This window comes from Melanerpes formicivorus, unplaced genomic scaffold (assembly GCF_026170545.1).
Source record: "Melanerpes formicivorus ecotype bairdi unplaced genomic scaffold, bMelFor1.0.p_v2 SCAF_1, whole genome shotgun sequence".
In the NCBI taxonomy this organism is placed as follows: Eukaryota; Metazoa; Chordata; class Aves; order Piciformes; family Picidae; genus Melanerpes; species Melanerpes formicivorus.
This window is the reverse complement of record NW_027142353.1, coordinates 619,668-646,234: the sequence shown is the minus strand read 5'-3', so window position 1 is coordinate 646,234 and position 26,567 is coordinate 619,668.

Sequence of the window (26,567 nt, the reverse complement as noted above, 5' to 3'; positions counted from 1 at the left end):
TGCCCTTCTCTGGACACGCTCAAGTGTTTCGATGTCCTTCTTAAACTGAGGGGCCCAGAACTGGACACAGTACTCAAGGTGCGGCCTAACCAGAGCAGAGTACAGGGGCACTATGACCTCCCTGCTCCTGCTGGCCACACTATTCCTAATGCAGGCCAGGATGCTATTGGCCCTCCTGGCCACCTGGGCACACGCAAAGCCAATCAGATCCTGGGCTGCATCAGGAGAAGTGTGGCTAGCAGGTCGAGGGAGGTGATCCTCCCCCTCTACTCAGCCCTGGTGAGACCCCACCTGGAGTACTGTGTCCAGTTCTGGAGCCCCTATTACAAGAGGGATGTGGAGGTGCTGGAACGTGTCCAGAGAAGGGCCACGAGGATGATCAGAGGGCTGGAGCACCTCTCCTATGAGGACAGACTGAAGGAGTTGGGGCTGTACAGTCTGCAGAAGAGAAGGCTCCGAGGTGACCTAATTGTCGCCTTCCAGTATCTGAAGGGGGCCTACAGGAAGGCTGGGGAAGGACTTCTCAGGATATCAGGTAGTGATAGGACTAGGGGGAATGGAATGAAGCTGGAGGTGGGGAGATTCAGGCTGGATGTGAGGAGGAGGTTCTTCACCATGAGAGTGGTGAAACCTTGGAATGGGTTGTCCAGGGAGGTGGTCGAGGCCCCGTCCCTGGGGGTGTTTAAGAGCAGGCTGGATGAGGCTCTGTCCAGCCTGATCTAGTGTGGGGTGTCCCTGCCCATGGCAGGGGGGTTGGAACTAGATGATCCTTGTGGTCCCTTCCAACCCTGAATGAAACTATGAAACTATGAAACACTGCTGGCTCATATTCAGGTGGCTGTCGATCAGCACACCCAGGTCCCTCTCTGTTTGGGAGCTCTCCAGCCACTCCGACCCCAGCCTATAGCTCTGCATGGGAATGCTGTAGCCAAAGTGCAGCACTCGGCACTTGGACTTGTTGAAAGCCATCCCATTGGACTCTGCCCATCTGACCAGTCGGTCGAGGTCCCTCTGCAGAGCCTTTCTACCCTCTAACTGACTAACATCTGCCCCTAACTTTGTGTCATCTGCAAACTTGCTGATGACTGACTCTACCCCTTCATCCAGATCATCAACGAATATGTTGAAGAGGACAGGGCCCAGCACTGATCCCTGGGGGACACCACTGGTGACTGGCCACCAGCTGGATGCGGCACCGTTCACAACCACTCTCTGGGCCCGGCCCTCCAGCCAGTTCCTAACCCAGCACAGAGTGTAATGGTCCAATCCACGGGCTGACAGCTTAGTCAGCAGTTTGCTGTGGGGGACGGTGTCAAAGGCCTTGCTGAACTCTAGGTAGACCACATCCACAGGCCTCCCCACATCCACCAGGCGGGTCACCTGATCATAGAAAGAGATCAGGTTGGAGAGGCAGGATCTGCCCTTCCTGAATCCATGTTGTCTGGACCTGAGCCCTTGGCCATCCTTCAGGTGCGCAGTTATTGCCAGCAGGATAATCTGCTCCATCACTTTCCCTGGCACTGAGGTCAGGCTGACTGGCCTGTAGTTTCCAGGTTCCTCCATCCGACCCTTCTTGTGGATGGGGACCACGTTGGCCAGTTTCCAGTCATCTGGGACCTCACCGGTGAGCCAGGACTGGAGGAAAATGATGGAGAGTGGCCTAGCTAGCACATCTGCCAGCTCTCTCAGCACCCTAGGATGGATCCCATCTGGTCCCATGGACTTGTGAATATCCAAGTGGCTCAGCAGGTCCCGAACTAACTCCTCATGGATTTCCAGGGTATTACTCTGCTCCCCGACCCCAACGCCCAGCTCCGGAGACCACTCATCCTGAACTCCTGCCTTGCTGTTAAAAATTGAGGCAAAGAAGGTGTTCAGGACCTCAGCTTTATCCTCATCCTCAGTCACTGTGCTCCCCTCCAGGCCCACTAGGGAGTGCAGGTTCTTCCTGCCCCTCTTCTTATTGTTAATATATTTATAAAAATGCTTTTTATTGTCTTTATACAATACTATATACAAAAGACTGCTATGTAACCACAGCTACATAAGCAGGAACAGTTCACACTATATTATATTATTTAGATCACTTTTGGTCAATTCTACATTAAGAATTTGCGGAGTCTCTGAAACTGTAAGATTCTCCACCTAGGAAAGTCGTCAAAATTAAGTGCATAAATGCTACCTATCAAGGAGACTTTACACAGTCTGAGGGAATGTCTGAGACTGTCCAAAACTCTCACTATCAGTATGAGTTAGTTAGTGCTTTGTCTGACAGGAGTTCAATCAATCATTTTATCTCCAGTCAGTCCTCTGTTTCAAATTTGTGCATTGTCTTGTCTGTGCAGAGGTTATCTGGGAAGTTTCTAGGCAACACAGGGAACATTGTGGGTACATACAGGAACACTTCTCATACCCAGCCAAACAACAGCTATAGCTGTAGGGCAAACCTGAATTTCATTTTTATATCACAATTATAATTTCAATTCCATGCCAATGGAAGTACACAAATTACTTTGACAGGTAAGTGTGTAAAACAGAAGGAGCTAAAAATAATGCTTAGGGCTACTCCTTGGAAACGGAAGAGGAGTCTTTCAGTACTTTGCAGCCCTTATCCTGGCCTCTGTACTAAACAGAATAGATGAAAATCATAAAGCTAGAAATTGCTGTGCAACTACATGCACTTATCTCTGTGCCAGGCCACTTTAGGAATTTATTTACATTTGTATTTTGAAATGTGAAGGGTAAATTTGTGGCTATATTTTTTTTTTCCTTTTAACATGTCTCCGTCCTTATAAATACTCATAAAAGGCTTCTGAGATAAGGTCCTATTCATTTGCAGATTGCATTAGTACTTCTTCTCCCATTATTATGGACAACATTTTCTAAATGTGAATAATTCTCCTTCATAAACTCATGCCATGTGGCTTGGGTAAGTGCACTCTGCACCAGACTGAAAAAAAATAGATGGATGGCTGCTCCCAAAGAGTGGTGGTGAATAGAGTTAAATAGGCACCCAATCACTGGTGGTGTCTCCCAAGGCTCACTATCATCTGCATGAGGGGATTGAGTGTGTCTGTGTCAATCTGACAGAGATTTATAGCAGGAGCTGGACAAGTTAGATCAAGGCCACCTGAAGATCAAGAAGGCCAGGTGCCAGGTCCTGCACCTGCCTGGGTCACAACAACCTCATGGTAAGTTACAGCCTGGTTGGAAATCCGTAACTTGGACAGGGACCTGGGGGTACTGGCTGACAGTAACTGAACATGAGTCAGCAGTGTGCCCAGGTGGCCAAGAAAGCAAATGGCATCAAAACACTGTGGCTAGCAAGAACAGGCAGGTGATCATCTCCCTGTACTTAGCATTGGTGAGGCCACACCTCAAGCATTGTGTGCAGTTCTGGGTCCCTCACTGTAGGAAGGATATTGAGCTGCTGGAGCATGTCCAGAGAAGGGCAATGATGACTGTGAAGGGCCTGAAGCATATGACCTACAAGGAGCATCTGAGGGAGCTGAGGTTATTCATTGTAGAGTAAAGGAGGCTGAGGCAAACCCTTATCACTCTCTACAACTACCTGAAGGGAGGTTGAAATGAATGGGTCAGCCTCTTCTCCTTGGTATCAAGAAATAGGACTAGAGAAAGTGGTTGCAAGTTGCAGCAGGGATGGTTTAGGCTGTAAATTAGGGAATACTTGTTCACTGGAAGGGTTCTCAAACATTGGAATGGTCTGTCCAGGGCAGTGGTGGAGTCACCATCTGTGATCTGTTCAAGAGGCCAGTGGACCTGATCCTTAGGGACATGGTGTGTTGGACTTTCACTACTGGGTCAAAGGTTGGATGGATGGTCTTCAAGGTCTCTTCCAACCAGATATATTCTAAGCTTCTGTAATTAAAAAAACCCACCAAACAAACAGCAATCAACAACAACATAAAAACAACAATAAAACCTAAGCAGCCAGCTTTACATCATTTGTATTAATTATACTCGGTATTCCATTTGTTTTATGTGTAATTAAATACATTTTGGCAAAGATTAATTCTTATTGTTTCTTCAAAGGTTTTTTCATGGTAATTGATTCTGTTGCAGAACTAATTAAATATCATTCCAAAGTACTGTCCTTTAAATGTAATTACCTTTTAATGAAATGTATACATATTTCTCACTATTATTGTTTAACATCTAGCTACTTCTCTGTTTCTCTCTCTTCCACTTACTGCTATAATTATACTTTGCACTTCTGTAATGCTATTGACGTGGGAATCTTGAGAGAGACAAAAAAGTGCAGTTTGCTTTATACAGATTGGGTAATTGCAGGGTACAATATCCAAGTTTTAAAGAAATAGGTGTCAGGTTTTTGTACCCTGATATTTTGATGTTGGTCTTAGCACATTTTATTCATATTTGCCTGCAGATTTACATGTTCTGCACTCCACAAAGAAAACTGGAAATATTCATTCAATAATCAGACCAAAGAACAGCCTTCCCTAAAGAAAGGATACCAGAAGGTTCTTCTAAGTTCAAGCAGCTGACTTCCTTGCTGACCTGGTCCCTTTTATTAAAAAAAAAACAAACCCAACGCTTCTACATTTACCATAGCTACAGCTGGATAGCTGAGTGAGTAAGATTAATGAGATTAATGCTATCTATGTATTCTTCCTTAAAATGTTTCAGATTGCAGACCTCAACTCTGAACTCTGAAATAAACTGTCTTAAAAATATAGACCTTTCTGGCTTGACATTGGAAGTGAATATAAGATATCAGTTTCCTTACTGCTAGAACTTTCCTTCTGATCACCCCTGTTACATGTGGCTATCAAACATACAAATGGGTATTAAATCTAGCTGTAATTCATTGCAAAAAGTTTGATGGTCTGATGATATACAACTGCTACTCTAAACCCTAAAGACATAAGAAGTCCAGGATATTTCAATCCACAAGAGGGGGGTGGGGGGGTGGGGGGGGAGGAATAAATGTAAAACCCAAAGACTACAGGGATAATTCAAGAGGGTATACAAGTATTAAGGGATGGGATTGAGTAACTGAAGAATGATGATGTAAGCAACATGCTCTTAACTTACTTTTAGAAAAGGCTGTATCATCTTACAAATCTACTGGATATGTTAAGTAGCTGATATGTAAAATTAGCATAGATATAGTGGGCTTAGGGACCAGCTCAGCTTCCACCCAAGGCCACTTATGAATAATTATGAAATGTACATGTGTCTGGAAGCATAGAAGGTCACTAAACTACGCTAGGGCTGCTTCTATATATTTGTTTCTAATTTATCTGTGTTTGTTTCACTTATTTCTATCATCATTTGTCTTGCAAGAAATTAATGAAATTAGAGTTGAGGGGGTCCAGAGCTGCTGTTTTGAACTGTTGCTGGTTGTGGCATGTTGAAGAGTTGAGACCTACCATATATTCTTTGCAGATCCTCTATCAGTCATCTCCTATGCTTGAAGGGCTGCCTGGCCAGTCAGCACTGTTGTGGTAGAAATGTCTGGACACTGATAAGGTCTTGCCTGGAGAACTCTTTCCCTCTAGTTTGTCACAGATTCATCTGCAATTGTCTTCAGGGAAGACTTGAGCCATTTTGGTTTCCTATTTGAGCTTGAGCCTTTATGGGTGTCAAAGATTATTAGCTTTGCTTTGCTCTCAGGGGGCAGGTGTCCTTGGGATAAGAGAGTTTTACCTGTTGAAGGGACCTTACCTCACTCACAGTCTTACAATTTGTGTCTATGGTGCCATGTGTGATCCTTCTTGATAAGGGACTTAGAGAAGCATGGTGAGACTGCGTCTGTGCATTATTGGTTAACAACATCTTGTTCTCCTCCCTGTTCTGCCAAGGCCCTTTCTTTCAGCTCTGGCTCTTTTACATGAAAAGGAACTTTTCATAAACACCTTCTATCTGGAGTTCAGAGGAACATAATAGCAGTTTCTGGAGAAGAGTAGTAACTTATCTGAGTTTGACTAAAATTACTTTCATTTCTTGATTCTCCCTGTGGCAGAGCTGTGTGCCGGCATTTAGGATATTGAAAAATAATTTGGAAAGGGGGTATCCTTGTTCCTTGCTCCTTTAAAGAGCCTTTGAATCTTTTGCCAGGGGCAGTAGCAGGAGTTTAATTTGGGTTTGTCTCAGAGGCAGAACTGGCAATGGTTGTATAGCAAAAAAGAAGAGATTTAAACTAGATATAAGGAAGAATTTATTTTTTTTTACAGTGAGGGTGGAAACATTCAAGGTCAGTTTGGACGGGTATCCGAGTGACATAATCTAGTTGATGTTCCCTTACAACCCCAAACATTCCATGATTTCATGAAATTAATTCAAATTTGCTCCAGCTAATTGATTTAAGGACTGTGTTTCTATTATATCCTGAGCAATAAATGGGTGCAACTATGTGAACAAAATCAATCCAATGAAGCAGCATTTTATATCCCCTTTGTGCAGATACAAGTAGAAAAGTGTTGATATCATTGAGGAGTTTTTTTTAAGTTCCTCCTAAAAAATGAAAATCAATGTTCTCAAATTGGTCTGCCTTTCCTGAAATTGCATCACTTTCACATCTGTACAAAATGTAATTGACTTTTGCTAGTGCTTTATATAGACATGTTATATCTTCTTCTGTTTGGATGTTTAATAGCACATGAATGTTGGGTTGATGTATTGACATAGATTACTATACAGTATGCAGAAATACTATTCCTTATGAACGAAAGTGTGCAAATGAGTTGAAGGGTGAGTGATAGCTCACAAAGTCAAATTAAGGTGAATCAGCAAACTTAAAATTGCATATGACTGATTATTGCACCTATGTGCTTCATCATTAATGTGGAAGATGTGCATGAAAATAGTCTTTGCTATCTAGATATCACAATTTGGCTTTATACATTCAATCAAAGGGAATCCATAATTTGCCTAATAGTGTTGTATTACTAGAGTTGGCTCCTGAATCCTCTTTCCAAAATTGTTATCTGAAAAGGAGAAGCTTGGGATTTTTTTTTAGTTTTTGTTTGTTTGTTTGTTTGTTTTTAACCAACCAGACTTATCTGTCAAATAAAGGTTTCTGAACAGAGATTTCTCAACGCAGGTTATGCTGTATTTCAAATGGTGTGGGGAGTATGAACTTCTTCAATTAATAATAAGAAAATAATTATGTCATTAATTTATGAAGAGAACGGCACAGATTCCTAAGTGCTCTTACATGCATGGCTGACTAGAATACTGTATTTGAGAAGTAGTGCAATGGTAAAAAGAAGCAGCATTTCTTCACACTCAGAGGTACTTGGTATTACACAATGAATATCATAAGTAGGCTCCAGAGTGCCCCACTGAAAACAAACAATTTTGATTTTGCTGAATGCAATAGGGGAAGCAAAATCTCATGGTTTTGCAGTTTATATTAATTCTATAGGTCTCAAACTGTCAGACTGTTTAAAATTTAACAATCAGAAATTTAGATGATCAGTTGAAGCTATTATTCCTGGACAGCAGTACTGAATAGCCAAAAAAATAGATGTTCTGGAGTTACCAAGATAGTATTTTCTGTCTGCTTATAAAAGTAGCATGTTGGATTTTTCTCAGTCTGTACTGAAGCCAGTGCCAGTCATTAAATCATAATCAGAAAAATCACTAACTATTGGGGTGGGTTTTTTTTGTTCACACGTCAAGGCCAAAAGCACATTACTGAAGCCTTCTATTTTAAAATTTTATGCAGACTGATGATCACATAGGAAACTCAGAAACCATGTGTAGAATTGTAATTATTCCAGATAAATTTTCTTCATAACTCAAAGTAAGTTATTATAAAACTATGTCATCTTTTTTATGCAGGTTTAACAGTAAATCAGTGGACTTACAGTTGGTAAGATATGGAGTAGTGCTGCAGCCAGATTGTTTAACTGTTTGACCAGTATATAAAATGTGCACAGAGGGTTTATAAGAACATTTTGTAGGGCTCTTTTCATTGTAATTCTAATGCGGACTGAGGACATGGTAGAAGTAAAGTGTATCACCTGGATGTCTATTTGTTGTAGACATACCACACCAGCTAAACTAGGATAGAAAGCTACAGTTTGTAGCTTAGCAAGAACATGTTAAGCTAGGATATTTGTATCTATATATAGAGAATGAGTAAGTTTAGCAGCTCATTCCTCTACTAATATGCAGAAAGTTATATGTTTGTTCTCTTTACTTTACTAGGAGTTGCAGCGTACAATTAACCTAAAGAGAAATAGTCCCCAGAACCTGATGAACAATATTTTGTGCTAAGTTTCTTCATCTTCCAAAACTCCAGAAGGGGAAAAGATACCGGTACTTTTTCATTTTATTGAGCAGACCTCACTTGGAAGTAAACACGTCTGAGGAGGATGACAGAAGATAGATATGGCAAATTTCCTATCTGTGACTCCCATTTTAAAATCCAAATAAAACATTCATGATGCAACTTTTCATGGTGTGCTTTTCTAATATGTGCAGCTGAATGTGTTTAAGGCATACCAAGTACATTCAGAGAGCCTGCTCTAAATAGTTGACGATGCTGCACCTGTATTAGGCTACACCACTTCATGCAGACATATGTGCTGGGATATCTATCACAAACATATCCTTTGCAAACAAATCCAGGTAAGAAGGTAAGTGAAAAGATCTGGAGAAAAGGCAACTGTGTTGTGTATTATGTTGCCGTGTTAGTGTTGCTCACTCATTTTTTCAATGTTTTGCATTATTTTCTGTTTCAGTGTTCACCATGTCCTGATGAATACACCCATACAGGATATAAACCTGCAAAATAACCTTCATCATTCTCGCACTTTAACACCTGGTACAAGAAAACATCACTGCAACTGAAAGCAATGTCATTTTAAAGTCCAAAAACTTCAGACAGCATAGCATAGAATTTATATCTCCATTACTCACCACAGAAACCTAAGACTCTGTCATCTTTGGCATCTCCCTCAGGCAAATGTTCTTTTTCATGTTCCCACTAAGATCCCAGATCAACAAAATACAAGATGCCTCGCATCTTTCATGCTTATTCAGCCCTAGGAAATACCAGTTTTCAATTTTAACTTTACCTTGACAGCTGCAGAATGGGTCAACAGCATCCTATATCACCAATAATCATAATAAATGGTTGCCTTGATAAATAAAGACCAGCAAGTCCAACAGTTCACTTCCAAAGTAACATCCATCAGAGATGCAACAGAAGCTTTCCAGATTTCAGGCCCATACTATTTTATTTTTATTTCGAGCTGCAAACTCTTTCAGTACAGACATTCTGCAAAACCTTCTATGCACTGGAAACTCTTTTCCTGCAATTTACAGGCTGATTCAAACACTAGATGTCAGAAATCACCAGCAACTTGCTGGATGCTTCTGAACCTTAAACTGCTGTGCTGTCATGTAAGTCATCCTCCCCACAAAGGTCCTTGCTGTTACTTTCCATCTAACACCAATCTGTTGTAACATGGCACATCTATTGTGTTTCACAAAATGTCACAGGGAGGAGAAAAAAAGTGATTTTTTTTTTAATTAATAATTATTGTTGGAAAAAACTTTGAATATGACAAAATCTTTCTACAGTGATGAATTCACCTGAGAAGGAACTAATATATGTGTTATATTTATACATATGTACTTACATACCTATATATATATCTCTATATATCTACTTACATATATATATTAGAATAAACTTTATTAGAATAAACCAAACCAGGTTGGAAGAGACCTTCAAGATCATCGTGTCCAACCCATCAACCAATCCAACCCACCCAAACAGCTAATCCATGGCACCAAGTACCCCATCAAGTCTCCTTCTGAACACCTTCAATGACGGCGACTCCATCACCTCCCCGGGCAAACCATTCCATAGCGCAATCACTCTTTCTGTATAGAACTTCTTCCTAACATCCAACCTGAACTTCCCCTGGCGCAGCCTGAGACTGTGTCCTCTTGTTCTGGTACTGGCTGCCTGGGAGAAGAGACCATCATCAGCATGTCTGCAACCTCCCTTCAGGTAGTTGTAGAGAGTGATAAGGTCACCCCTGAGTCTCCTCTTCTCCAGGCTGAGCAACCCCAGCTCCCTCAGCCTCTCCTCATAGGGCTTGTATTCCAAACCCCTCACCAACTTTGTTGCTCTTCTCTGGACTCGTTCCAGCAAGTCAACATCCTTCCTATGTGTGTGTGTGTGTGCATATATTAAATTTCTCTACACATAGTGATTTTATTTGTTTTTACAAAAAAAAAAAAAAAAAAAAAAAAAAAGGGAAAAGTTAGGGATTTATGAACAGTTTCTTTCTCAGTCTTAAGGAAAAGTGTTAACATCTATTGTTTATTAGATATCTGACCAGGATTGTGTAAAAGTGAGGAAGTTCATTGTGTCCATGAACACAAATAGCATTTTAAATTTTATTAAATAGGAGTGCTGTATTTACACTGCATGTTAGCCCAAAGATTAATTCTACTTTCAGTTCATTTAGTGAGAGCTCATTCAGACCTGAAAAATTTCTTCTACTTCTAGGATCAGTCTAGGTAAAGCTCTAGGTTTATATGCAGTATGTTGTAATGGTTTAACATAGGGGCTAACCTACCTGCTCCCCCCACACAAGTGAGGGGAAAATTAACACACACAACTGAGGGTTGAGACAAAGAGCTAACAGTTTAATATAACATAAGATATCATAATCAGAATGCATAATTACCTTAGTCAGTAATCTAATTAATCTGAGGGAGCAGGGGCTGCTTAGCCTGGAGAAGAGGAGGCTCAGAGGAGACCTTATTGCTGTCTAAAACTACCTGAAAGGAGGTTGTCTCTGGGTGGGGGGTTGGTCTCTTCTCCCAGGCAACCAGCACCAGAACAAGATGACACAGTCTCAAGCTGCAGCAGGGGAGGTTCAGGCTGGATGTTAGGGAGAAATTCTTCCCAGAAAGAGAGATTGGCCATTGGAATGGGCTGCTCAGGGAGGTGGTGGCCTCATCTTCACTGGAAGGGTTTAAGAAGAGACTTGATGGGGTGCTTGGTGCCATGGTTTAGTTGTTGGGTGATAGGTTGGACTCGATGATCTTGAAGGTCTTTTCCAACCTGGTTAATTCTATTCTATTCTATTCTATTCTAGTCTAGTCTAGTCTATTCTAGTCTAGTCTAGTCTAGTCTAGTCTATTCTATTCATACAATGCATGATTACCTTAGTTTAGACTTGGAAGCACAGTGAAATACAAGGAAAAACCCATATAAAACAGAAAATCAAAGCCAGCAGCTACTCAACTTCCACTGCCATGTCTGCAGAAGAAAGACAATACCCAAGAATTTGGAATCCAGAAGCAGTAACCAGAACAGGAATTTTTGTTGTGGACAGCTATCCTCAGCTTCATTGGTACTTATCTCTGAGTCTTGGTTTGAGTTAGAACAGAACAAAATTCTGTTTAGTGTTTTCCCTTTTCAGCTCAGCCTCTTCTAAGTAACTTTCTGAAATTAAAGGCACATTTTTGCAGACAGTGCCTGCTTCTAGCTGTGATAAAGATCTGTATTTCTAGGTAGTACCAAGGATTCATATGCAGACCAAGGTCACTGCTAAATCTTCTGTGTTGCATTGAGGGTGCAGAGTAAAAGGCAACACTTGCAGTGAGGAGCAGCCAGTTCAGGTGAAGCTATACAGACCAACAAGGTATTCTGTTCCATATATATCCTATTCAGTATAAAGCTGAGGGATCACAAGGGTCAAAATCTTCCTCTTCGCTCTCTCATTCAATGGCCAGTGTCTAAGGAGGTTGCATGTCCATTCTGCATTGATGTCAATCCATGAGTTCCTGAATCCAGTTCCAGAATCTTCTGAATCTGGTTCCCATCTGCAACCATGTCTAGGAATTCTGCTGCAGCATCAGTGTTGAAGGTGACTAAATGTCATGAGGGAGCTGGCTTTGATATTGGTTTTGTATATATCTGTATATATTCCATTTTATTATTATTTTTATGTAAGTAGTTTTAGTTTTCTTTTTCAGTTCCTCAGTTTCTATTTTCTTTCTCTTCTATTTGGGAAGGGAGAGAGGCTGGTAGAGAGTGTCTTTCATTCATTTAGTGGCTAGCCCAGCCCTGATCCTTGATACTCTCACAACGTGTCAAATGGCTACTCAGGCACAAAAATATCTTCATGTATATTCTCTGTAGGCTGAAAATTAGCCTACTAGTACTTATGTCTCCCCTTGGGTATTACCAATTCACTGTTTGATTAAAAGGCTAACAGACCTAATAGGAGTTGTAAGTGATCACTGGGGAACAAAAAATAATAAAAAATGTAATGTCAGTAGCCTCTACATCAGATGCCCCTTTGTAGCCTTTACTTCTTGCCCCTCAGTTTAAGAAGGACATCAAAACACTTGAACGTGTCCAGAGAATGATAATGAGGCTAGTGAGTGGCCTCAAGCACAAGCTATATGAGGCGAGGCTGAGGGAATTGGGATTGTTTAGCCTGGAGAAGAGGAGGCTCAGGGGTGACCTTATTGCTCTCTACAACTACCTGAAAGGTGGTTGTAGCCGGGAAGGGGTTGGTCTCTTCTCCCAGACAACCAGCACCAGAACAAGGGGACACAGTCTCAAGCTGCACCAGGGGAAGTTTAGGCTTGAGGTGAGGAGAAAGTTCTTCACACAGAGAGTCATTCGACATTGGAATGGGCTGGCCAGGGAGGTGGTGGAGTCACCATCCCTGGAGGTGTTCAAGAGGGGATTGGACGTGGCACTTGGTGCCATGGTCTAGTCATGAGGTCTGTGGTGACAGGTTGGACTCAATGATCTTTGAGGTCTCTTCCAACCTTGGTGATACTGATACTGTGATAATTTTATTTGCTTGCTTGTTGTTTTTTCTTGATTCCATACACCCTACTACTGGCTGCACAATCACTTATCTTTTTTAATGCAGTTATGAAACCAGTATAGAGGTGTTTGACCCACATATTTTGAAGCCACAATACAGGATTTCTTTCACCTAACATTAGACATTTACAGCACAGACTGCAACATATAAGTCAGTTATCCTTAGATTCCTTTCTACTGGAGACACTTAATCACTTAGAGATGATTCATCTCACCTTTGTTAGACATCTGTTTTAGGATTAATCTACAACTGCTCAGTTTAATCCTATCTAATATGACTTTAGAGTAGTAAGACTATTAAAGACTTAGGAATAAATGTAAATATTACTAACTTTTCTTTTTTTTTTTTCTGCAAGCCTCCTTTGATGAAATAAGGAGAATTAGAACTTCTAATGTCTTTTCTGACAGAAAGTGCTAATACTAGGAAAATGAACAAATCAAGCCTCTGGATTAAGCAGGTTTCTTCATGCAGTGTGGGATCCAGTGACTTATTAAATATATTTCATTTCTGCTTTAATTACTGATAGTAAGTACAAAAATATTAATAAGAATTATTTATTTCCTGGATTTTTTTAAAGGACAGACCCAATACAGGGAAGTATGAACACAGTTATATTTAACTTTCTTTATGAGTGATTTGACTAGATGATCTGATCTCTTAATGAAGGATTATTTGTTAAATATTCATGTCAACAATTTATAGAACCAAATAATTTCTTCCACTAATATCATAGAATCATAGAATTATTAGGGTTGGAAGGGACCTCAAGGATCATCAAGTTCCAACCCTCCTCTCATGGGCAGGGACACCTCATGCCACATCAGGCTGTCCAGAGCCACATCCAGCCTGGCCTTAAAAGACTCCAGGGATGGGGCTTCTACTACCTCCCTGGGCAACCTGTGCCAGTTTCTCACCACCCTCACAGGGAAGAATTTCTTCCTAACATCCAATCTGAATCTATGCATTTCTACGCTTTGTTCCATTCCCCCTAGTCCTATCACTACCTAACACTCTAAAAAGTCCGTCACCAGCTTTCTTGTAGGCTCCCTTCAGATACTGGAAGGCCACAATTAGGTCTCCTCAGAGCCTTCTCTTCTCCAGACTGAGTAGTACAAAGCTTCTCAGTCTGTCCTCATAGGAGAGGTGCTCCAGCCCTCTGATCATCCTTGTGGCCCTTCTCTGGACACATCCAGATCCTTCCTGTAACAGTAGTACTCCAGGTGGGGTCTCACCAAAGCAGAGTAGAGGAGAATTACCTCCCTTGACCTGCTGGTTATACTTCTCTTGATGCAGCCCAGGATGTGATTGGCTTTCTGGACTGCAAGTGCACACTGCTGGCCCATGTTGAGCTTCTCATCCACCAGCATCCCAAGTCCGTTTCTTCAAGGCTGCTCTCAAGCCAGTCACTGCCCAGCTGGTGCTTGGGATTGCCCTGACCCAGATGCAGGACCTTGCATTTGTTCTTGTTGAACATGAGGTTGGATTGGGCCCACCTCTTCAGCCTGTCAAGGTCCCTCTGGATGCCATCCCTTCCCTCTTGCATGTCTGCTGCACCACACAGCTTAGTGTCATCAGCAAACTTGCTGAGGGTGCAATCAATGCCACTGTCCATGTCACCAACAAAGATGTTAAACAAGACAGGTCCCAGGACTGATCCCTGAGGGACTCCACCTGTCACTGGCCTCCACGAAGGCTTTGCTGAGGTCCAGGTAAATTATATCAGTTGCTTGGCCTTCATCTATTAATGTTGTGACCTTGTCATAGAAGGCCACTGGGTTTGTCAGGCAGGATTTGCCCTTGGTGAAGCTGTGCTGATTGTACTCACTTCGTTATTCTTCTGTCTCAGCAGTTCCTCCAGGTGGAACTCCTCCAGGATCTCCTCACTAAATCTAAGATCTCTTTTGAATGAGTAAAGTGATATCTTATATCAATACAATAAAAAAAAAAATAAAAAAAGAAAGGAAGCAAAGCTTTAAATTGATATTCATCTAGAAAACAACTCAGTCTGGGATTAGAAATTATAGAAATCTCTTATAACACATGCATTTTATCCAGCCCTTGCTTTCTAACAATAGTTGCCATAACTACTGCTATATTATTTCTCATATATTTCCTTCATCATCTTTATACATAACAGACAAAAATACCTACTACATGGAAAAATTGCAAGCTGCTACATATGCTGTAAAAAGGCACGTGAAGTAGGTAGGTGAAGTAGAAATGAGCATAGGTGAGTGAGCAAATACTATCAGTTAATTAGAACTCACATGTATAGAGATTTCATGTAAGTGTTCTGCCTACTTAAGTCAGCCCACTTTAAAAGTCAGGCTACTGAATCTACTGTTTATTCTGAGGGCATTATATCTAAAGACAATGATTTTCTCCAATGCTATTAGTCTAATGGTCTGTACATCTGTAATCTGTATGTTGCTCTTCCTGGAAAGATTTATGGCGTGACCAATTTAGCCCCTTCTACAGTCTTTCCCATATGTGCTCTAGCTCTCTCTAGTTGTCGCCAATATGTTCTAGAAAAATAATGATAAAATAATAATAAACCAAACAACAAACAAACAAACAACCTTCTAAAGGTATCACTGCTGTTGCTCATTCACCATCTGGAAGTGGGAAAGGCAATTAACGTACACATCAAACTCTAAAATAGTTACCAACGATGTTATTCTCAGTTAGGGATGGAAAACCATCTTCAATATAAAGTGAGGTGACTGAGAGAAGATGAGCTCAAGGTATATGGCCAGAAGATCAAGGAAGGTGATTCTCCCTCTCTACTCAGCTCTGGTGAGACCCCACCTGGAGTACTGCATCCAGTTCTGGAGCCCCTATTACAAGAGGGATATGGATGTGCTGGAACATGTCCAGAGAAGGGTCATGAGGATGATCGAAGGGCTGGAACACCTCTCCTATGAGGACAGACTGAAAGAGTTGGGGCTGTTCAGTCTGGAGAAGAGAAGGCTCTGAGGTGACCTAATTGTATCATAGTACAGTCCCCACAGACTGGAAAAGGGGAAACATTGCCCCCATCTTCAAAAAGGGTAAGAAGGAGGAACCAGGGAACTACAGGCCAGTCAGTCTCACCTCTGTGCCCGGAAAGATCATGGAGCAGATCCTCCTGGAGGCACTACTGACTCAGAAGAATAGTGAAGAGGTGACTGGGAACAGTCAGCATGACTGTTTCTATGAACAGGTGACAATATTAATAGATGAGGGGCGAGCAACTGATGTCGTTTACCTGGACCTGAGCAAAGCCTTCCACACTGTCCCGCACCACATCCTGGTCTCCAAACTGGTAACACATGGGTTTGATGGGTGGACCACTAGATGGATAAGGAACTGGCTTGATGGCCGCACCCAAAGAGTGGCTGTCAATGGCTCCATGTCCCAGTGGAGGCCAGTGACAAGCAGAGTCCCTCAGGGATCAGTCCTGACCTGTCTTGTTCAACATCTTTGTTGGTGCCATGGACAGTGGCATTGAGCACACCCTCAGCAAGTTTGTTGGTGACATCAAGCTGTGTGGTGCAGCAGACACGCTGGAGAGAAGGGATGGCATCCAGAGAGACCATGACCAGGCTGGAGAGGTGGGCACAAGCCAACCTCAGGAGGTTCAACAAGAGCAAGTGTAGGGTCCAGCATCTGGGTCGAGGCAATCCCAGGCACAAATCCAGGCTGGGCAGTGACTGGCTGGAAAGAAGCCCTGAGGAGAGAGACTTGGGGGTGTTGGTGGAAGAGAAGCTCAACATGAGCTCTCAATGTGCACTTGCAGCCTGGAAAGCCAATCAGATCCTGGGCTGCTCAGCTCTGGTGAGACCCCACCTGGAGTACTGCATCCAGTTCTGGAGCCCCTATTTCAAGAGGGATATGGACGTGCTGGAACGTGTCCAGAGAAGGGCCACAAGGATGATCAGAGGGCTGGAGCACCTCTCCTATGAGGACAGATTGAAAGAGTTGGGGCTGTTCAGTCTGGAGAAAAGAAGGCTCCAAGGTGATCTAATTGTGGCCTTCCAGTATCTGAAGGGGGCTTACAAGAAGGCTGGGGAGGGACTTCTTAGGATATCAGACAATGACAGGACTAGGGGGAATGGAATGAAGCTGGAGGTGGGGAGATTCAGTCTGGATGTGAGGAGGAAGTTCTTCACCATGAGAGTGGTGAAGTCCTGGAATGGGAGGTGGTTGGGGTTCCATCCCTGGAGGTGTTTAAGACCAGGATGGATGAGGCTCTGGCCAGGCTGATCTAGTGTGGGGTGTCCCTGCCCCACAGGGGGCAGGGGAGTTGGAACTAGATGATCCTTGTGGTCCCTTTCAACCCTGATACTACTATGATATTTTTCTCCAACATCTTTGCTACTGGGCTAATACTTTTGTGCTTTTTTACCCAGCATGTTAGATTTTGTAGACCCTGTGTCAAATATATAGGTGCTCTGACTACATAAGGAAATGAGCCATTCTGTTCAGGACTCCAAGTCTTGCTAGGCACCTAAATATGCATAAATTACATGCCAAAATATGTTGACTTTTAAAATATTTTAGTAGAAATTGTCTTACTTAGATTTGACCATCAAGATGCTTCTGGCTGTGTTCAGCATTTAGTGGAAAGTCTAAGGTCTTGTAGGATCTTGTTTGTTTGTTTCTAATGATGTCTCCTGGAATATTAGTGAAACAATGAGCAATTTTTACAGAGATACCATTGGCTGCCACTTGACCAATGTGGAAATTGATGGTTATAAAAGTTTATAAACAGGAAGACACTTTAAAATAATCCTCAAAACAATTTGTAATGCAGGGTAGTAAAAGCATGGGGAAAAAAAATGTATCCACATAGAAATGGAATAACAAGAACCTTTTGAGATGTATATGGCAGGCCTGTCTACTCCTTCTCTTCTTCATTATTTACCACCTGGTATGTTATCCTGAATCACCAATACACACAGCTTATAAATTACTGTTGATTTATTTATTTGTGAACTGCATAACTTCCCAATTTCTGTATGGTTTACATAGATATTTTTCATTCAGTATTTTGGCACTATGACTTTTGTAGAGGCTTTGCTATCAATTGTCCATCAGAAAGTCAAAGGTCTTTGCCTGAAAGCACTTTACCCTAAAGGGAGTTTGTCTGAGGCATGTGATTTTCTTTACATAAGGAAGAAAATCCTAAGCAAACAACTGGAGGCATATCAAGTAACTTAGAGAAATGTAACTTTCAGTCCTTACTTCATGGCAGAGAAAGTAACAACAGCTATATAAAGTTAATCTCTCACTGCTTCTTCCCTCACTGCAGACTAGAGCTATCAAATTCTGGGATAAAAGGGTTAAAGGACTTAATTTTTTTCTTAAAGAGTCAGCATGTTCCATATTTCTCCTTTCCACAGAAGAGAACAGTAGTTCTGTAGACTGAGTCAAATTTTATTTGAACATTCAGCAAAGCAAATGATTACTTTGGATAACGGTTTATAATGATAAGATGTCAGCTAATAGACGTGATTAGAACTGAGTCAGCAAATAGTTCTGCTTTTTCCTTTATAGGACTTGAGTACATAGAAATGACTGTGAAATGCTGAGAATGGACAGAAAAAAAAATGGGCTGGTTTTGTCCACAAGTAAAAATCTAAATCAGGAAGAAGTCCATCTTGCTTTATGTTTCGATTCATTATAATGGCTTATAATGATGTAAAAAGTTTTTTTCATAAATAACTTTTGTCTCCTATATAGAAAGAATTTTCAAACTTTGTGTGGCTAATCTCAGATTAATACTGCCTGTTTTAGTTTGTATATTTATTGGCCAGAAATATGATAAAGTGTTAATATTATTTATTACAGCATCACAGTATCACAGTATAACTAAGGTTGGAAGAGACCTGAAGGATCATCGACTCCAACATATCAACACAGACCCCATGACTAGACCATGGCACCAAGTCCAGTCCCCTCTTGAACGCCTCCAGGGACAGTGACTCCACCACCTCCCTGGCCAGCCCATTCCAACGCCTAGCAACTCGCTCGGTGAAGAACTTTCTCCTCACCTCGAGTCTAAACCTCCCCTGGTGCAGCTTGAGACTGTGTCCCCTTGTTCTGGTGCTGGTTGCCTGGGAGAAGAGACCAACCCCTTCCCGGCTACAACCACCTTTCAGGTAGTTGTAGAGAGCAATGAGGTCTCCCCTGAGCCTTCTCTTCTCCAGGCTAAACAATCCCAGCTCCCTCAGTCTCTCCTCATAGGGCTTGTGCTCAAGGCCTCTCACCAGCCTTGTTGCCCTTCTCTGGACATGTTCAAGTGTTTCGATGTCCTTCCTAAACTGAGTGGCCCAGAACTGGACACAGGACTCAAGGTGCGGCCTAACCAATGCAGAGTCCAGGGGCACAATGACTTCCCTGCTCCTGCTGGCCACACTATTCCTAATGCAGGCCAGGATGCCATTGGCCCTCTTGGCCACCTGGGCACACTGCTGGCTCATATTCAGATGGTGGAGAAGCCACCACCTGAAGATGAGAATGACAAACAAAAAGGGACTAGTGGAGAACATTAGGGTTGGTTGGAACCTTGGCAGTAGTGATCATGAGAAGACAGAGTTCAGGATCATGGGTAGGAGGCACAAAACAAGAAATAGTATTGCAGCCTTGGAATTCAACAAGGCTAACTTTCTCTTCAGGAAACTGCTTAGAGAAATCCCTTGGATTAGGGCTCTGAAAAGAAGAGGGGCTCAAAGAGCTAGCTGATATTCAAGTACCATTTTTTCCAAGCTCAAGATCAGTGTATCCCTAAAAGCAAGAAATTAGATAAGGGAAGCAGGAGGCCAGCATGGTTAGGCAGGAAGCTTCTGAAAAACTCAAGTGGAAGACGAGAGTTTACAGTATGTGGAAGAAGGGACTGACTACTTGAAAAGATTACAAGAATATTGTCAGAGTATGCAGGGGTGACACAAAGAATACCAAGGCCTCCTTGCCACTGAACCTGGCTATGGATATCAACAGGAAGGATTTATTTATGAACATCAGAGGCAAAAGAAAAAATAGAGAAAATGTGGGCCTGCTGTCAGATGAGGCAGCTCCCATGTTGATGAAGGATGCAGAGACTGAATGCTTTCTTTGCTCTAGTCTTTACTGCTCAGATCAACCCCCAGGAGCCCCTGAATTTGGAGACTAAAGAAAAAGCCTGGAGAAAGGAGGACTTTCCCTTGGTTAAGGAGGATCAAGTCAGAGATCAATTAAATGAACACAAGTTCATGGGTTGTGAGTATAGAATTTAGATTAAATCATCCTCAGTTAAGGATTCCTTTGGTTTCATAATTTGCATGAAATGGACATTTAAGATGACAACTTGAAATCATTTTAATTTGTTGGTAGGGTGGAATTCTGCAATTCAACTCCATATTCTAAAATTATTTTGCTCTTTTCATAAAAGCAATATTTAAAATGATAAATGGAAAGTCTCCTCTCTTACAGTAGTTACTGATAGCTAGAAAAAGCCATTTTGCCCATTTTCAGTAATTTCAGAGATGCTGCAAGCAGCATTTCAGCAAAGGAATTAAGTTTATGACATCCAAATACAGAGGCTAAACCCCTGGCCACTTCATCTTTAATAGGATTTTTTTCTTTGCTAGGCATTTTTTTCCCATGTGTTGGTGATGGTTTTGCAAGTGACGAAGGAAAACTAAACTGAATTAATTAATTAATAATTGATCTGCCTTAATCACAATACAAACACATAATGAATAGAAACATCATTCTAGTAGTAAAAAAAATTTTATCTACACAAACCTAAAATAGAAGTATTGCCAAATCTGCTAGAAAGGCTGGACACTTCAGAGAGCTCATTTTGCTCTTAAGACATACTCTGTAAACAAACAACTCAATTAGTACAAACTCTTATTTGTTGTTCTTTTTCTAATTTTTTGCTTTGTAGCTATTGCTGCTTTTAACTGGGAGACCAAAAATCTATTTCCCTGCTGTCACGCAAGACAGGACTATATTTCCAAGCATAGAAGAGTGTTTCTGCTAATGTTACTACTATCTCACAGAGAGTTTCTTATGTGGATTTTTTTATAGCTCTCAAAAGCATCTTTCGCCAGATTAGCCATTTTGGCAGAATCCACTTAACTATGGCGTGGTCTATGCCAACAGAAAAAGAAAAAAAAAAAGGAAACAAAAAAACCACCTTTAAATAAGAAAAACTGGGTTTTTTTCTTTAAGCAAGTTTGGCTACAGATATCCTAGTAAGCATGCTTGGTAATGCTCTAGGGCAGAGGCTATTTGGCACAGAACAGTCTAAGGTAATGAACTTTCTCCGTCTTCACACTACGGTGACTCTAAGCAAAGCCCCAGTGGAGGTGGTCCCTTTATATATTAAATGACAGATGATGCCTAGGAATTGTTCAGAAAATTTCTAGCTGGAGTAGGATAAATACATCTTAGGCAAAAGTTGACGCATACCCAATTATATTCCAATGCTGGGCAAGATTTACTGTATCAGTGAAGTTACAACTTCTATGTCTCTGCAAAGAATTTATTCAACAAAGCAACATTGTTTGAGTGTATGAATGCACATGTAGGACTTTATTTTATTTTTTTCATGGTCTTAACTGATGTAGATATGCTGGGGGAAAAAAAGGCATAGTGTTTGTTACATCTAGTAACAAAGAGTACATGAAAAACCTACTCTGCAAAAACAAAGCTAAAGCACTTGCATTGAAGAGATCAGAAGTGCTAATGTGTCTTTTCTGTGGACTTTTTTTAGCAGTGTTTACTTCTCTCATGTACTATCAGAAGTTTTCAGACTAGCAGCGTGGGAGGAAACAGCATGTAGCAGTACCAGTGATTACAAGAAAAGTGAATCAAGGCCAGGAACTAGTAGACAGTGTGAGACATTTCTTGCCAAGCAGAGAATCTTGCAAACTCACAGCTGGCTTCCTACTTATCTGGCACCAGAGGATATCAATGACCAGACTGATGAAATGTATAAGCATGAGAAACACAGTTAACATGGCAGTCAGTGCACTGAAAAAGCAAAAGAGATTCGGAGAAAGGCACTGATCACAGAACAAACCTGCAGTGGTGTGTATGTACCAAAGGACAAGATCCCCAGCTCTATCAACTCCTTTGATAGCCACAGTTAATAATGGTTTTCTGATTCTGGGTGCCACCATCCTGGTCTTGTGCTGTAGGAAATGCCTTGTAATTTTCCCTGCATCTGAAAACAATAGTGGTGATCTCCTCTGTCAGACGTGTCCACTGATACAGATTCAAATTCCTTCACCTGGCATTGCAATAGAGAAGTAAGCAGCTTTCATTACACCTGGAATGACAAACAGGAGGTGAACAAGAAATTACCTAAAAAAAGAGCCCAAGTCTATAAAAGTGAGAGGAAGGGTATGGCTAACACAAAGAACTCTCTAGAAAAGGATAATTCTGATTTCTTATAAGAGAAGAAAGAGTATCTCCAGTTCTGAACTGTTCATTTGCCTAAGCTGACTTATGTTATGCTTCATCTTATTAAACAGGGGAGCAAAGACAAATAATGACAGCTGAAGGAAACCAGGTAAACTAACTGGACTCACTTGAGCATCCTGTCACAGGTCCTTCCAGGTTTGTCAAATGTATCAGCCTATTGTCCAGCTGTGAAGGACATTAACATGTATCAATATGAGTTAGAGGAAGCTCTTCAGAAGACTGAACATCTGGAGGGAGGTTACTGCCTATGGAGTGTGTTCTTACGGGATGCTTGGGAAGAGTCTTCTTATTGTCCCAAGAATTATTATGAGATGTTTAGGAAAAAGGACTAAAAGGAGCAAAAGGAAGAGAATAAGGTGGTTTGGGGAGAAGCCAACATAGGAAAATAGAGGTGAGAGAAGTCAAAAGAGATGAGTCACTTTTAAACAGTTTGCTGTTCTTGTCTGACCATGCCTTGTGCCCGAAACCACACTTTGTACTTTCTTTTTGCTAGACTCCATTTCTAACTACTTTTGTCAGTGAAAGGAAATCTAGAGAGAAGATTAAGGCCCTTAGAATTGAGTGGAAATAATAAGTTGTATTTGAAAAGGTTTCTTGTCTGCAGAATTCAGGTCTTTGGATGGTAAATAATGACAAGAAAAAATGTTAGTGGTTGATTTTTGTCTGGGTGGTTGTGAGAGACTAAAAGTTGGCTCTCCTGGTGTGACTCAACAAAGATAAAATCACTTGCTGCTTGCCCAGACAATAGCTGATATGTGTTGGGGAGAACCACTGGAAGGAAGGTGCAAAGATCATGTAGGAATCCTGTCTACCAATCCTGGATGCAAATCACCTTACGATTGCATCGTGATAACACTGTACTGCAGCTGGCCTAGAACAATGGACCAAAGGACCCAGCCATTAAGCCTTCAGGACAAGACCTAAGGATGAACTCCTGGCCCCTGAATTCCTGAGGGACAATACTTGGACACATACCTAAGGACCAAAAAACTGTATAAAAGACTTGAGCAACTACTGGCTTGGGGAAGAAAAATGTGGGGGACTGTGTCTCCCGGACTGGATGATTAAAGAAAGAAAAGCACAGGAGAAAAATGAAAAGCACAGGAGTAAAATGAAAACACAGGAGAAGGACCATGCCACTGAGAAGGAAAAGCCTGGGACAATGCTGCTTCAGAGAAAAGAGGCCGTGGAGCCTGGAAGAAGCAGACTGAACCCTATCTCCGTGTCCTAAGTTCCGACTGCTGCAACTCATGGAGCTGAAGAGGCTGCTCAGAGGACCACATCTCTTCTCCAGCCAAAGCCTCAGCACCCTTTCTCCACAGACCCAGGCTGCCCAGAGCACCACAGCTCTTCTCCAGACAAAGCCTCAGCACCGTTTCTCTACAAACCCAACATCTCCTGCAGCACCTTTCCTCCACAGACTCAAACTGGCTTGGGGGGTTGAGGGGTGTGGCAATATAATTCCTTTCCTCTTCTCTCTCTCTTCTCCCCCTCTCTATTTTCTCCCTCTCCTCTCCTTATGTCCACTTTATTTATCCAATAAATAGTCTAGCTGTTGATATTTTGGCCTCATTTGTGCCTCTAATTTCACATCATGGGAATATTCAAAAGAACTGAGTCTCTTTCCCTCTCCGGACTGAGACAGTGGTGCAGAGGTACCTGCTTCCTAGTGTGATCTTGTCATTGCAGGGAAATTTGTCACTTTCCAAAAATCCACATCTGTGTTCTTGCAGACTGAATTTTTTGAGGATCATTCAACTGCATCATGATGGATATTACCCCTTTTTGAAACATTGATGTAAACAGGGAAAAGTTTGAGTGGATCAAAGGTCTTTGGAGTCAAGGGTGAGCTCAACAGGTTCATGAGTGCTATTTTTTTAACCTGTAATACTTCCAGTCAAGGAGACTTTTGTTGGGACAGACACAGCTGGCAGCCTAATATGTGAATGTGTATCCATTGTCAACAAAAAAGTATTGGTTTCTTTGGTAATTTTGTTTCATTTGATGATTAAATCTTACCACTGGGAAGAAATGGAATGCACCTAATAAAGAGAGGGGAAAATGCATTTCTTCACAAACCTGATAACTCAGTGCAAAGGCTTTTAAGTGTTCACTGGAAGTGAGGACTACAGCTCTGAAGTAATTAATTAAAATGTGACAAAAAAGGTAAGAGGGAGACTCTCAAAACCCCTCTCAGAAAGGGAGGGAGTTCAGAAGCTTTTCTCAAGATGCCTGCAAAGTATCATTAAAATAATGCATAAAACTTGTTCAACAAACAGTATGAACTGCAAGGTTGTGCACAGTCAGAGGGCTATGAATAACTTTAAATACATGGTACTAGTGTGACAGCTTGGCCAGAGTATTGCCATGAATTGTATGTGATATTTAGGGAGGCTATGCAAGGAAAAAGAGGAAAAGGATTTAACTTTCTCTAAAGGAAATCTTTGACTTCACACAGCTTCACTGTTAAATTGAGGATATAGCTGTTGAATATATAGGACTAGATCTGAAGGAATAGTAAAGCAATATTTTTTTTGTGGGCTTTGTTGCATGATGTGAGCAAGAAGATTGAATGGATGTGTCTAGAGACAAACTGCAAAATTCTCCTTTCAAAGGCCTTTATCCTCATGCCCTGGTTGTCCAGGTGCTCAGACTTCTGCAGGCAGGGTAGCATAGCATTTTGAAATCAGTTCAGAAAGTTTCCGTATTGCATTGCTAACAATTATCTGACTCAAGCAATGAGTAGCTAGCAAGGATTAAAATATGACCTGGACAAGCTGGAGAGGTGGGATCCAGGTGAACCTCATGAGGTTCAACATGAGCAAGCGCAAGTTCCTGCACCTATACTGGAAGAATCCGCACTCTCAATACAGGTGGGGGGAGGAGGTGATAGAAAGCAGCCCTGAGGGAAAGGACTTGGGGGTGCTGATGGACAAGAAGCTGGACATGAGCAGGGAGTGTGAGCTTGCAGTGCAGAGGGCCAATGGCAGCCTGGGCTGCATCAAAAGCAGCATTGGCAGCAGATCCAGAGCGGTGATTCTGCCACATTGCTCAACTCTTATGAGACCTCACCTGGAGTACCCCATCCAGGCCTGGAGCCCTCAGTACAGGAAGGACATGGACCTGATTGAGTGGGTCCAGAGGAGGGCCAAAAAAAATCATCAGGGCTCTGGAACATCTCTCCTGTGAAGACAGCCTGAGAGTGCTGGGGTTGTTCTGCAAGGAAAAGAGAAAGTTCTGGGAAGGCATTATAGCAGCCTTCCAGTACCTGAAAGGGGCCTTTGAGAAAACTCTGGAATGACTATTTACAAAGGCCTGTAGCAATAGGACAAGGGGCAGCATTTTTAAACTAGAGCAAGTTAGATTTAAGTTGGATATTAGGAAGAAGTTCTTTACTATGAGGGTGGTAGAAGTCTGGAACAATTTTCCCAGGAAGGTGGAGGAGACCCCATCTGTGGAGACATTCAAAGTCCATGAGGCTCTGAACAACCTCATGTAGCTGGGATGCCAGTGTTTACCACACGGGAGTGGGTTAGACAACCTTCAAGGGTCCCTTTCAAGCTAATTCATTCTAGGATTCTATGATCTTCAGTTGTAGCAACTACAACTGATTACATTCAGGAACGGATAAAAAATAAGTAATAGGGATAGGACTCTGGATTTTAGAGAAGCATGCTCCCTTATCTAGGGAACAGCTACTTTTTTTTTCTTTTTTTGTCTCTCCAAAAGCAATTAAACTGCTGTTTTAACCTTAGGAAATTAATACTATACATTGTGTTTCTGTAAACCAAAGGTTAGCACTTTTAAACCATTCGTAGAATCTGTGACTTGATTTTAAAACCACAAACTCATTTGTTTGTTTATTTACTTATGTCTCACTGCTACAACTGTGTGTGACTGTCAGGCCAAAAAAGTAACATTCTTCTTCAAGTAGTAAGCAGACAGGGGCATCTTGGATTAGCACCAGTGTTTTCAGTCAGCTATCCCTGCTGTAAATGCTAATAATGGAGTCCTAATTACCATGTAACTGCCATTGAAATTATTCCATAAAAACAATTTCATTCCAGCTTGACTAGCACCTGGATTCCCCTGATAAGCAAGGAAAAGAATAGGAAAAAAAAACCCAAACAACCAACAACAAAACTCCAAAATAACAACCCCTTCAAAATAGACTCCACAAAATAGCCTGCATTCCATTAAGGAATCCTTGAGGGATCAGTCACTAAGTAACTGAAAAACAAAACC